This window comes from Hyperolius riggenbachi, chromosome 2 (assembly GCF_040937935.1).
Source record: "Hyperolius riggenbachi isolate aHypRig1 chromosome 2, aHypRig1.pri, whole genome shotgun sequence".
Taxonomy (NCBI): Eukaryota; Metazoa; Chordata; class Amphibia; order Anura; family Hyperoliidae; genus Hyperolius; species Hyperolius riggenbachi.
The window spans coordinates 539,507,435-539,521,510 of record NC_090647.1 but is presented as its reverse complement, the minus strand read 5'-3'; the positions used below and the strand labels follow the sequence as shown (position 1 = coordinate 539,521,510).

General features: G+C 48.9%; 1 protein-coding gene across 1 annotated transcript in view; it reads right to left on the bottom strand.

Moving 5' to 3' along the window:
• Positions 1 to 14,076, bottom strand: part of GJA8 (gap junction protein alpha 8) — a 152,813-nt gene that overhangs the window by 129,484 nt on the left and 9,253 nt on the right. The gene's annotated exons all lie outside the window — the stretch shown is intronic.

The window sequence follows — 14,076 nt, the reverse complement described above, 5'->3', positions numbered from 1 at the left end:
AACGGGAAAATCCATTCCCGTTCGTTGATCTAAGCCCCCGCAACGATCGCGCTGCTTCTATTAGAAACAGCGCGATCATAGTGATTCTCCCAGCCTCCTACTGCTTCTTCTTGTGGCCAAATAGTAAACTACACCCTAAAAGCATTTTACATACACAAACATTACATTTACACAATAAATTAACTCATTACCTCCCACACTCCCCAATTTTTTTTTGTAATTAAAAAAAAAAAATACAATAAAAAACAAAAACATAAATAGTTACCTTAGGGACTGAACTTTTTAAATATTTATGTCAAGAGGGTATAACACTGTTACTTTATAAACTGCGGGCTTGTAATTAGGGATGGACGCAAAACTGAAAAAAATGCACCTTTATTTCCAAATAAAATATTGTCGCCAAATATTGTGATAGGGACATAATTTAAATGGTTTTATAACCGGGACACATGGTTAAATACATTTCATGGGTTTTAATTACAGTAGCATGCTTTATTTAAAAACTATAATGGCCGAAAACTGAAAAGTAATAATTTTTTCCCACATTTTTTCCTATTTTCCCATTAAAACACATTTAGAATAAAATAATTCTTGGCATACTGTCCCACCTAAAGAAAGCCTAATTGGTGGCGAAAAAAACAAGATATAGTTCATTTCATTGGGATAAGTAATAATAAAGTTATAGACGAATGAATGGAAGGAGCGCTGAAAGGTGAAAATTGCTCTGGTGTTCAAGGGGTAAAACCCCTCAGTGGTGAAGTGGTTAAACTAAATACTGTACAAACGTTTTAACTCATACATGAACATTATGGAAAATCCAAGTTGAAAATAAACTGTGAAGATAAACAATTTCATCCATCCTACTCCTGAAAAATGTATTCAATTTTTTAGAAACTCCCAGTTTTATTTTCTGTTTTAAAAAGCTAAAAAAGTAGGTTTAATGCTATTGTCTCATATGATAAGGATTCAGCTTTTCCCATAGTCTTGCAGTTAGCAATCATGTGACCCCCAACAAGACAAATTCAGCAATCATGAGGCCCCCAACAAATCATGAGGCCCCCAACAAGACAAATTCAGCTATCATGAGGCCTCCAACAAATCATGAGGCCCCCAACAAGACAAATTCAGCAATCATGAGGCCCCCAACAAGACAAATTCAGCAATCTTGAGGCCCCCCACAAATCATAAGGCTCCCAACAAGACAAATTCAGCAGTCATGAGGCACATAAATAGACAGCATTTCACATAAATAGGCAGAATGCCCCCTCAATATGGTAGCCCCCCAAGTTAGGTAGTGAGTGACAGGGACCCCCAGGTTAGCTAGTGAGTGACAGGCGCCTCCAGTTAGGTAGTGAGTGACAGGGACCCCGATAGTGAGTGACAGGGAGCCCCTTTAGGTAGTGAGTGAGTGCCAGGGAGCCCCTTTAGGCAGTGAGTGAGTGCCAGGGAGCCCCTTTAGGCAGTGAGTGAGTGCCAGGAAGCCCCTTCAGGCAGTGAGTGAGTGCCAGGGAGGCCCTTTAGGTAGTGAGTGAGTGCCAGGGAGCCCCTTCAGGCAGTGAGTGAGTGCCAGGGAGCCCCTTTAGGCAGTGAGTGAGTGACAGGGAGGCCCTTTAGGTAGTGAGTGAGTGCCAGGGAGCCCCTTTAGGCAGTGAGTGAGTGCCAGGGAGCCCCTTTAGGCAGTGAGTGAGTGCCAGGGAGCCCCTTTAGGCAGTGAGTGAGTGCCAGGGAGCCCCTTTAGGCAGTGAGTGAGTGACAGGGAGGCCCTTTAGGTAGTGAGTGAGTGCCAGGGAGCCCCTTTAGGTAGTGAGTGAGTGCCAGGGAGCCCCTTTAGGTAGTGAGTGAGTGCCAGGGAGCCCCTTCAGGCAGTGAGTGAGTGCCAGGGAGCCCCTTTAGGTAGTGAGTGAGTGCCAGGGAGCCCCTTTAGGTAGTGAGCGAGTGCCAGGGAGGCCCTTTAGGTAGTGAGTGAGTGCCAGGGAGCCCCTTTAGGTAGTGAGTGAGTGCCAGGGAGGCCCCTTAGGTAGTGAGTGAGTGCCAGGGAGCCCCTTTAGGTAGTGAGTGAGTGCCAGGGAGCCCCTTTAGGTAGTGAGTGAGTTCCAGGGAGCCCCTTTAGGTAGTGAGTGAGTGCCAGGGAGCCCCTTTAGGCAGTGAGTGAGTGCCAGGGAGCCCCTTTAGGTAGTGAGTGAGTGCCAGGGAGCCCCTTCAGGCAGTGAGTGAGTGCCAGGGAGCCCCTTTAGGTAGTGAGTGAGTGCCAGGGAGGCCCTTTAGGTAGTGAGTAAGTGACAGGGAGCCCCTTTAGGTAGTGAGTGAGTGCCAGGGAGCCCCTTTAGGTAGTGAGTGAGTGCCAGGGAGCCCCATTAGGTAGTGAGTGAGTGACAGGGAGCCCATTAGGTAGTGAGTGAGTGACAGGTAGCCCCTTTAGGTAGTGAGTGAGTGCCAGGGAGCCCCTTTAGGCAGTGAGTGAGTGACAGGGAGGCCCTTTAGGTAGTGAGTGAGTGCCAGGGAGCCCCTTTAGGCAGTGAGTGAGTGCCAGGGAGCCCCTTTAGGCAGTGAGCGAGTGCCAGGGAGGCCCTTTAGGTAGTGAGTGAGTGCCAGGGAGCCCCTTTAGGTAGTGAGTGAGTGACAGGGAGGCCCTTTAGGTAGTGAGTGAGTGCCAGGGAGCCCCTTTAGGTAGTGAGTGAGTGACAGGGAGGCCCTTTAGGTAGTGAGTGAGTGCCAGGGAGCCCCTTTAGGTAGTGAGTGAGTGTCAGGGAGCCCCTTTAGGTAGTGAGTGAGTGCCAGGGAGCCCCTTTAGGCAGTGAGTGAGTGTCAGGGAGCCTCTTTAGGTAGTGAGTGAGTGCCAGGGAGCCCCTTTAGGTAGTGAGTGAGTGACAGGGAGCCCCTTTAGGAAGTGAGTGAGTGCCAGGGAGCCCCTTTAGGAAATGAGTGAGTGACAGGGAGCCCCTTTAGGAAGTGAGTGAGTGACAGGGAGCCCCTTTAGGCAGTGAGTGAGTGCCAGGGAGCCCCTTTAGGTAGTGAGTGAGTGCCAGGGAGCCCCTTTAGGTAGTGAGTGAGTGCCAGGGAGCCCCTTTAGGTAGTGAGTGAGTGCCAGGGAGGCCATTTAGGTAGTGAGTGAGTGCCAGGTAGCCCCTTTAGGTTGTGAGTGAGTGACAGGGAGCCCCTTTAGGTAGTGAGTGAGAGACAGGGAGCCCCTTTAGGTAGTGAGTGAGAGACAGGGAGCCCATTAGGTAGTGAGTGAGTGACAGGTAGCCCCTTTAGGTAGTGAGTGAGTGACAGGGAGCCCCTTTAGGTAGTGAGTGAGTGCCAGGGAGCCCCTTTAGGTAGTGAGTGAGTGACAGGGAGCCCATTAGGTAGTGAGTGAGTGACAGGGAGCCCCTTTAGGAAGTGAGTGAGAGACAGGGAGCCCCTTTAGGTAGTGAGTGAGAGACAGGGAGCCCATTAGGTAGTGAGTGAGTGACAGGTAGCCCCTTTAGGTAGTGAGTGAGTGACAGGGAGCCCCTTTAGGTAGTGAGTGAGTGCCAGGGAGCCCCTTTAGGTAGTGAGTGAGTGCCAGGGAGCCCATTAGGTAGTGAGTGAGTGACAGGGAGCCCCTTTAGGAAGTGAGTGAGTGCCAGGGAGCCCCTTTAGGAAATGAGTGAGTGACAGGGAGCCCCTTTAGGAAGTGAGTGAGTGACAGGGAGCCCCTTTAGGCAGTGAGTGAGTGCCAGGGAGCCCCTTTAGGTAGTGAGTGAGTGCCAGGGAGCCCCTTTAGGTAGTGAGTGAGTGCCAGGGAGCCCCTTTAGGTAGTGAGTGAGTGCCAGGGAGGCCATTTAGGTAGTGAGTGAGTGCCAGGTAGCCCCTTTAGGTTGTGAGTGAGTGACAGGGAGCCCCTTTAGGTAGTGAGTGAGAGACAGGGAGCCCCTTTAGGTAGTGAGTGAGAGACAGGGAGCCCATTAGGTAGTGAGTGAGTGACAGGTAGCCCCTTTAGGTAGTGAGTGAGTGACAGGGAGCCCCTTTAGGTAGTGAGTGAGTGCCAGGGAGCCCCTTTAGGTAGTGAGTGAGTGACAGGGAGCCCATTAGGTAGTGAGTGAGTGCCAGGGAGCCCCTTTAGGTAGTGAGTGAGTGACAGGGAGGCCCCACCTCTAGCCGCCGCCGCCGCTCCCCCCCCCCCCCCCCCCCCCTCACCTGGCAGTGTAGACCTCAGGATCAGCGGCGACCCGACCAGTTGTAAGAGCGGGCGCCGGACGCACCCACTTTATATGCGGAAGTGATGTCACCCAGCGCCCGCACGATTGGTCGCCGGCTCGCCGCCTGATCCTGAGGTCTGAGTGACGCGGCGACGGCGGCGACGGTGGCGGCGGCTGGAGGGAGCCGCTGAGATCCGTGGCACCCCAGATCAGATTGGGGGCACGTGCCACCCCAAAATAGGGCTAGCGACGCCCCTGCCACACAGCATCTCTGCCTGCAAGCCGCTTGACTGCCTTCTCTGCCACCACCAACAGGGTCCAGGACTCCAGGTGGAATCCTGAATTTTTAAGGCCGCCACTAGCAGCGGCCGCTATAATAATTTTTCTGGTGCGTGTACATGCCTGCCTAATTTTTCTGGCTGCAGTGCAGCTGAAACAACAAAACTAAAGGCATGTATGTTTCCCTTCGTGATCATTACCTTGCCACCGTGAAGGGGCTTGCGTATCCCAATGAAGCAATGACCACCGGCTATATAAGTATCTCGGGGGGTGGCACACCAAAGATAATAAGGTTGTTGCTTGATTGTGGACAGACCAAATTTGATCAGCTGGACAGTCACTGTTGTTCTATCATTGAGCTACCACAGCCCGGCGACCATATGGGCTTGAAAACCGCCACGGCCTGCACTCTGGCCATGGTGCGCACCAGTCCAGCAAGGCCGTCACTACGCAAACACGGTGCGTTACACAGTGAGTTAAGTGTGTCAGTGTGAAGCAGTACTCTAATTACACTCCCTGATTGATGTATACCCATGCAAGATGTTTTTAAGCACTTTAGGCCTGCAATTTAGCATTCAATGTGATTTCTGCCCTTAAAACGCTGCTTTGTGTCCAATCCGGATTTTTCCCCGGGACTTTTGGCGTGTATCCCACTCCATGCCCCCCTCCAGGTGTTAGACCCCTTGAAACATCTTTTCCATCACTTTTGTGGCCAGCATACATTTTTCTAGTTTTCAAAGTTCGCCTCCCCATTGAAGTCTATTGCGGTTCGCGAAAGCACGAACCGAACTTTTGCGGTAGGTTTGCAAACCTAAAATCTGAGGTTCGGGCCATCTCTACTTCTGTGCTACCCCCCCCCCCCCCCTTCTTTCAACGTCTCCTTAGCAATGATTGCCAACTGCAACTGGTGGTATGGCAGCCTCGGCTTTCAGACATTTTTCACCTTTACTCTCACTATCCACCCCCCCCCTCCAGAATCTGTATTAGCCAAAACCAATTCCAGGTTTTTACAGTATAGAAGCTTGTTTTAGTATGTAGGGAGCTGCTAATAAGTCAGTGCCTGATGCTTTTATGAGGTCTGGGAGCCTAAACCATTTGGGCTACAACTGCTATTGACAGCTCTGGTGATGATTCATCAGGTGAGGGTGATTCCTGCTGGTGGTGGGCACACTTGGAGTGAGGTGGACCAATAGCAGACATGGTGTCCTCAGCCATTGATCAAGGTCCTTAGTTAATGACAGTGTACACTATACTGTATATGGCATTTTTTTCTTTGTGGTACAATCGGGAACAGGATGAGCTATTGAAGCAACAAGCATCATTAGCTGGTTTTGGGCTTGATTGTGGACATTTTATGGTTAAATATCTTTTATTCAGGACTGGACTGTCTTGCTTCTAAAAAAATGCACTTTATGGTTTTGGTATTATGATGTTATTATATGTGACCTGTTTTAAGTGCAGCCGTCCTTCTATTTTAGGTATATAGGGCGAATGGGAAGCATGTGATCATATAATTTTCTGTAGTCCATGCTGAATGAGGTAAACGAGAAACAAGCCAGAGCTGTATTATGAGACAAGGCAGTAGTCCAGAAAATTCCACCCTGGAGGTCCATGCCTTGATTTTATCTCCTGGGTTTTTTTAATCATTTTTTAGGACCTTTCATCTTCCACTTAGTTATTTTCCCATGACAGCTGGGTTCTCTCCAGCCCCACCCATCAGTTTGCCAATGTGATCCACCACATGCAGAACCCAAGCACCAAGGAGATGATTATCTTGTGTGCCCGCCTGATAACAGAGTCCCCTACCACCAACACCTGCATGGCCTTAGCTACACTCCGACTCCCATTCTTATTGCAGCAGTTGGTCCCCTGGTTGCTAGAGGACATATCATGCTGCAGCCTCGCTACAACAGCTACCGAGAAATAACACAAGCATGCATATTTGTTAGCAGGGGCATTGCTAGGGTCCCAGGAGATCCAGGGCACTTCAGTATTGAGCTGCGGCAGTAAAAAATTGGTGTGGTCTAGTGATTGATAGTGGGCATGGTCATGGGTGGGGCCAAATGTATATGAACTTAGCAGCAGTGTAACCTAGGCTACACTCAGTGGCGTAGCTAAGGAGTTGTGGGCCCCGATGCAAGTTTTACAATGGGGCCCCCCCAAGCAATCTATACATAGCAATTGATACGGCGCACCAAAACCTGCCAATGGCAACTACAGTTGCAGAAGTGCAAGAAGGGGATGGGGAACAGTTTGTTGATGATTACCACTATTCAAAGCATCTATAGAAGTAATTATTATGAGCACAGGACCAATAGAGAGCTAATACTGTAGTTGCCCCGATGCGGTGGCTACCTCTGCAACCCCTATTGCTAGTGCTACACCCCTGGCTACACTCACAGTGGTGAGCTGTGCTGGCTGGCCTGGAAGTGATGTGTGCTGGGTTGACTGGCAGTGATGCTGGCTGGCTAGCCATGGTGCATCAATGGCGGGGGGGGGGGGGGGGGGGGGGGGGGGGCATGCCGGGGGCTGTTGTGTATGTTTCCCTCTTCTCTACCAGCTATGCCCCCATCTTTCTCTTCTGCCAGCCTGGCAGAGGAGAGGGACACACACACACAATGATGCCAGCTCTTCCCAGGCCCACAGATGTGCCCCGCATGTCCCCCGGGCCCCCTACTTCCCCAAGCGCAGTAGCACAGTGGGTGGCCTTGTATTCATCATCCCCTCCATCCACTCAAGACATCTTCAGCTATGGCTTTCTCCCCCTAGCGTCTGACAGTCAGACGCTAGGAGCTCTAGCATCTAATTCATTCTCAGACACTAGGGGTGAAGCCCAGAAGTAAAGATGTCTGTTGACTCGGAGACCAAGCGGCCGGAGTACTGTACCACTCAATGTGCGACTCTGCTGGGGAGGGAGGGTTTGCGGCACTCCAGAATAGATCCGTGTCATGTGCAATGGATTTATGGGGCTAGCAACGTGCCTGTTTATTAGGGTGTACTAAGTCAGGACTAACCTCCTTTACACCTTATTGGTTTCCAGAAATTGTAGGCCAATCTCAAGACTCTGAAACATTGGACCAATCAGAGAATGTAGAATTGTACTGCAGAAATCAGATTACTGCAGAAATCTTAGGTCAATCAGAAAACTCGTAAGTATTAGGTTAATCAGAAAATGCAGAGTTTACCACGGTTGCCGATCGGAAATGCGAATTTCCGCATATTAGCGTACAACCATAAAAAATAGCGGTGGACTCCGCACAATTTTTTTTAATGATTTTTTTTTTACAATTGACTAACTTTATGTAATAATCCGCTCAGCTGGCTGCACAGGCAGACAGCTGTTTGACCATTCCTTAAGTCTGTGGGATGCAGGTCTCTGGATAAGAGACCTGTCTTTGCTTTGCAAGCTTCAGACCTGCTCTGCTGAGGAATTTGCATATACTGATTATGCAAATTGCCTAGTCGCCTCCCTTGAAGGCTTGCAGCATAAATACCATGTGATCCCACAATCCTTGGCTGGTCATGGTTTGTTACTGTTGAAACACTCCTGGAGCGGATCAGTGAATAATGGCGCACAGCGCCTATGCATACAAATAGCGCCGCATTAAAAAGATAAGCTTATCGCTATTTATCGTTAGTACTTCATAATAATCACGCACAGGGAAAAAAAGAAGAAAACCGGCACACACTAAAGTTATTTATCAATAGTGGCATACACTAAGGTTATTTCTCAATAGTGCCATTCATTTGCCAAACAGCAGACGTTATTGCCCACAGTAACGTTATTTATCAATAGCGCCCTACATAAGCCAAACTGCAGAAGTTATTTAACTGCAAAACGGTGAATGGATTTAATGTAACACTGTCAAGGTTAGGGTTAGGCACCACTGGGGGGTCTTAGGGTTAGGCACCACCAGGAGGGTCTTAGGGTTAGGCACCTTCACGGGGGTCTTAGGGTTAGGCACCACCAGGGGGGTGGTTAGGGTTAGGCACCACCAGGGGGGTGGTTAGGTTTAGGCACCAACTGGGGGGGTCTTAGGGTTAGGCACCACTGAGAGTGAGTCTTAGTGTTAGGCACCATCAGGGGGGTCTTAGGGTTAGGCACCACCAGGGGGTGGTTAGGGTTAGGCACCACCAGGGAGGGTTTAGGGGTTAGGGATAGGTACAGAGAGGGTTCTGTGTGTTAACGCTAAATAACAATAAGGCTTTAACGTTAAATAACAATAAGGCTTTAACATTAAATAGCGATAAGCGGCAAACGGATTAGCGGCAACACCGTGCGCCATTATTCGCAGGTGCCATTTTCAGATGGATCCCTCCTAGAGTGTCAGCCTTGCTATTATCTGCTAAAGATTATCTTAGAGTATTCCTGGGGATTGCATTAGGCATCCCTATAGCACAGTCAGGTTGTATCATTGTATTGCCTGTTCTGTCTTCTGTTTGTCCTTGCGATTACACTGTCGCCAGCAGTTGGCAATGGTGAATCGTTTGTTTCTGTACTTGGATCACACTTGCTCTGGCGGAAAGAGCAGTGGATCCTGCTAGCCTGTTTCTGTGCTTGGATCACACTTGCTCTGGCGGAAAGAGCAGTGGATTATACTAAGCTCTGTTTCTGTACTTGGATCGCACTTGCTCTGGCGGAAAGAGCAGTGGATCCTGCTAACTCTGTTTCCCTACTAGGTTCACACTCTCTCTGGCGGAAAGAGCAGTGGATCCTTCCTGTCCTGTCCCTGAACCTAGATCGCGCTCGCTCTGGTGGAAGAGCGGTGGATCTTATCTGAGCTATTCCTGTTTCTGTTCGTTTGTCTGTCTGGATCGCACTCGCTCTAGCAGTAGCAGCGGTGGTTCCTTTTGAACTCTGTCTGGGAGTGTAGGCCAGAGCTGCGGTTGCTGCTGGCTGCTCCTTCTCTCTGTCTTGCCTGATACGAACGCTTGCTGTAGGCTCGGTGGGGTAACCGTTAAGCAAGCATTCGCGCTCTCTGTTTTGTGTTTGTTTGGCGTTGGTTTGTTAGGGTGGCGTGCTTGTCTCTGTTGCGCTTATCGTGCGGAGACCGCACCGTAAACGCGTTCGCTGTTGCGAATGAGTGCGGTGTTCGTGTTTAGTTAGCGTTTGTTATTTTCCTTATCTTCTCATTGTTGTTTGCTGTGCCTTTGCTACTCTCGTGCTCTGTCTTGCTCAGTCTTGTGTTACTTCTGGCAATCGCCTCTCTTGCGATTGCGTTCCTACTTTGTTTCTGCTGTTGTGTGTTCACCGTCGCTGGTTGGCGACTAGATTGGTACACACACATACATTCTGTCCCTGTGCTCATCCTCATTGGCAATCGCATCTCTTGCGATTGCGTTCTCACTTGGTTTCCACTGTTGTGTGTTCGATGTCGCTGGTTGGCGACTAGATTGGTGGACATACATACATTCTTTCTCTGTACTTATTCTGTCTTGTGTTGCTGTTAGCAATCGCCATCTCTTGCGATTGCTTTCTCACCTGGTCTTCACGGTTGTGTGTTCATCGTCGCTCTGGCGACTGAATTGGTGGATGCACATACACCCTGTCTCTGTGCTCTCTCTCTTTAAGGACTATCTTGCCCTGCATTGCTTCCCCTCGTACAATTCCTATCTGGCATCTGTGGCTGGGCAGAGGATCTGTTCCTCTGCACTCCACAGCTCCACCTGCCGGCAGGAATTCCCCTCTACAGGTGCATAGCACCATTACTGGGTTCTCTCCGATTATACGCTTGTGGAGGATTTCCGCAGTGTCAGCGCGCATCCTGTGCGCTGACCACGTGAATAATTCCACAATCGTTACACTTTATTGACAAAATAACAAAAAAAAAATTACATTCTGCAGAAATCGGAAATCAGTATGTGGATATTCTGATTTCCACAGTATTTCGCAGAAATCGGAAAGACACTTATTGGAAAGCGGAAATTTGCATTTATGACTATCCCTCCTCAACGCCAGTTTCTACAGATGCGTACACAGGCACTACGGAAGCCAACGACGGGTCCGTCAGACCCTCCCACTGGGCGGACTTTCAGCCGACAGTAGCGCGTGTGTGCGCACTGTCGACGGACTGATAAGGCTGTTCCTGAATGATCCGCTGAGCGGATCATTCAGGAACAGCCTTATCAGTCCGCCGACAGCGTGTACACATGCATTACTGTCGGCTGAAAGTCTGCCCAGCGGGAGGGTCTGACGGACCCGTTGTTGGCTTCCGTAGAGCATGTGTAGAAACTGGTCATTATCTCTGGTGCATTGTCTTCTGGTTATTTCCTACTAAGTAGAACAATGCCTATCTGCTAGTTGTTGGAATGTTGTTGGAATGTTGGAAATTATCTATCTGGCAGATAAATCTAACAGAAAATCTAACAGAAAATTGTATGGTGTGTACCTAGAATAACACAAAGCAGGTTACAGACATTGGTGGACTTCCACATCCTCCCTTGATATATTGATGGGTGTGGATGTGGAGTCCCTATATACATTTATCCCCCAGAGAGGACAGAAAGTAGAGCCAGAAGGAAAGGGGTTTAGGCAATGGCAGAGTCGGGTAGGGAATACAGGTGACAAGCAGGATGGAGTGGGGAGATGTGAGGTGTACAGGCATTAGGAGGAGTGCAGAGGACAGAGGTCATGGGCAATTGGGGTTGGGGGAATCTAGGCAGCTAGGAAGGGTACAAGGAGTAGTGGGGATAGGAGGTGTGTGGAAGACAAGGAAAATAGGCAGAGAGGAGAAGCATGAAAGTGGTGCAGGCAATGGGCCAGGGCAGTGGCGTAGCTAAGGAGCTGTGGGCCCCGATGCAAGTTTTACAATGGGGCCCCCCAAGCACTCTACACATAACAATTGTTACAGCGCACCAAAACCTGCCAATGGCAACTACAGTGTCAGAGGTGCAAGAAGGGGATGGGGAGCAGTTTGTTAATGATTACCACCAGGGATGAGCAGAAACTACGCCAGTGCGAATTTACGCATCGTAGTTCGCATCTACGCATCGTAGTTCGTAGTTCGTAGGCGAAGTCTCAAAACTACGCATACGATTTTACGCATAGCGATATACAGTTACGCGTAGTTTACGCCCAAATGTGTAGTTCTCATGTGTATTGCGAAGTAAACTACGAATGCGTTATTTGCGTCTATTTTTCCGCATACGATTGTATGCATACAAAATTACGCATTGGAAAGGGGAATGTACGCATAGAAGAATTACTGTTACAAGCATTTTGAAGAGGAATTCATGCGTACATTTTTATGCATAATGGGATAAGCGTCCGCATCGACTACGCTACGCACTACGCGTAATTGCGTATTTTAATGCGTATTCTACGTAATGCATACGAAGCAATTATTTGGTTTTGGAGCCGTAATTTGGCGAAGCGTAATTGCGTAAAACTACGCGTAGTTCCAGCGTAGCGAAGTTGGCTGACTACGACCATCCCTGATTACCACTATTCAAAGTATCTATAGAGAAGTGATTATTATGAGCACAGGACCAATAGAGAGCTAATACTGCAGTTGAGGGAGGGCCCTTCGGGGCCCCTCTGGCCCAAGGGCCCCGATGCGGTCGCTACCTCTGCAACCCCTATTGCTACGCCCCTGGGCCAGGGGAAGAGTACAGAGGAATCATGGTCAGGTTGGAGGTGAGATAGTGAGGTACAGGTGGTGAGGGAAGTGTATATGCTGTGGTGGAGAGTACTGAGCATGGATATGGTAGGAGACAGGTAGGAGAGGATCAGAAGAGGGTGGGGTGCAGGTAGTGTGCAGAGAAGGGTACAGAGGACAGGGATGACAGGAAAGTGAGTGGGGTACAGGAGGTGCAGGAACCAGTGGGCGTGTATAAAAGGCAGGTAAGTGGTGATCAGAAGAGGGTGGTGTGCAGAGAAGGGTACAGAGGACAGGGATGACAGGAAAGTGAGTGGGGTACAGGAGGTGCGGGAGCCAGTGGACGTGTATTACAGGCAGGTAAGAGGTGGTCAGAAGAGGGTGGTGTGCAGAGAAGGGTACAGAGGACAGGGATGACAGGAAAGTGAGTGGGGTACAGGAGGTGCAGGAACCAGTGGGCGTGTATAAAAGGCAGGTAAGTGGTGATCAGAAGAGGGTGGTGTGCAGAGAAGGGTACAGAGGACTGGGATGACAGGAAAGTGAGTGGGGTACAGGAGGCGCGGGAGCCAGTGGACGTGTATTACAGGCAGGTAAGAGGTGGTCAGAAGAGAGTGGGATGCAGGCAGAGCCGGATTATCCACCAGGCAACAGAGGCAGTTGCTTTGATCTAGTGAAAGGTCAGGGGCCCGGCAGCCCCAATAAAGATGTATTGCCCCTGTTTATGTAACTCTTTATGGTCCGTTAAAAACAGTCTTCAGGAATGCTCTCCATAACATGGATAATAAGACACATACAGACAGTGTTCTCTCCCTCCTGGTCCTTTCATTCAATGATTTAGGTCTGGTCCAGTGTCTGGTGTATTCAGATTTGTTGTTGTCTTTGTACTTTTTTTACTTTGTTTGCGTAAATATCTTTGTATAAATTTCTTTCTGCGCTGTTCCACTTTTTTGGAATACTACATCTTTATTTAATAAGCTAATCTTCTAGTGTCCTCCTAGAGAGAGACTGCAGTGTAATTGTATTACAAGTTCAGTGCTTGATTGTATGCTTGGATTGTGCCTTGCTACTGTGTGATTGCATTGGGAGTGTGGCGTTCTCATGCGCTGGCCTAAGCTTGAAGCTTGCTCGGAGTACGTGAACGCCAGCGTAGGCTGCTCGACAGCAGAGCGGGGAATTGTCGAAGTGTCTAGCAGCTGCTAGTGGTGGCAGAGTGTGTGTTGTGAGGAGCCACAGCCTTGTGTTAGCTTGAATAAGGCTGCTTCCCCTCTCGATCGGAAGCAGGAAATTTGGGCGCATGAGGCAGGTGGACAAAAAGGGCGCCGCCATTCACTCCCATAATAAATATCGTTTAATGGGCGCCCAACAGGAAAAAGGGCGCCGGAGAAAAATAACGTTTTAAAAGCGGCGCCCGGAGACTTTTAATGTTTTATAACTGCTTCTCATGATTACACATTATTTAATGATTTATAATTTTTTACACATTATTTTTAAACGAAAAACAGTACAATATTTTTTAAAACATTATTTTTAAACGAAAAACCGCACAATATTTTTTAAAACGTTATTAATGCTTATCACAGGGGGGTCTTAGGTTTAGGCACCACCAGGAGGGTTTTAGGTTTAGGCACCACCAGGGGGGTCTTAGGGTTAGGCACCACCAGGGGGGTCTTAGGTTTAGGCACCACCAGGGGGGTCTTAGGTTTAGGCACCACCTGGGGGGTCTTAGGTTTAGGCACCACCAGGGGGGTTTTAGGTTTAGGCACCACCAGGGGGGTCTTAGGGTTAGGCACCACCAGGGGGGTCTTAGGGTTAGGCACCACCAGGGGGGGTCTTAGGTTTAGGCACCATAGGTACAGGGAGGGTTCTGTGTGAGAGTAGGGTTAGGTATAGCTTTAGTAACATTCTTATTAATGTTTTATAAAACGTTATTATAAATTTCACTTTTTAAACAGGGAAGATTAACGTTTTTACAATTGCCGATTTCATACACATTTTTTAATGATTTATAACTTTATAAAACATTATTTTTAAACGAA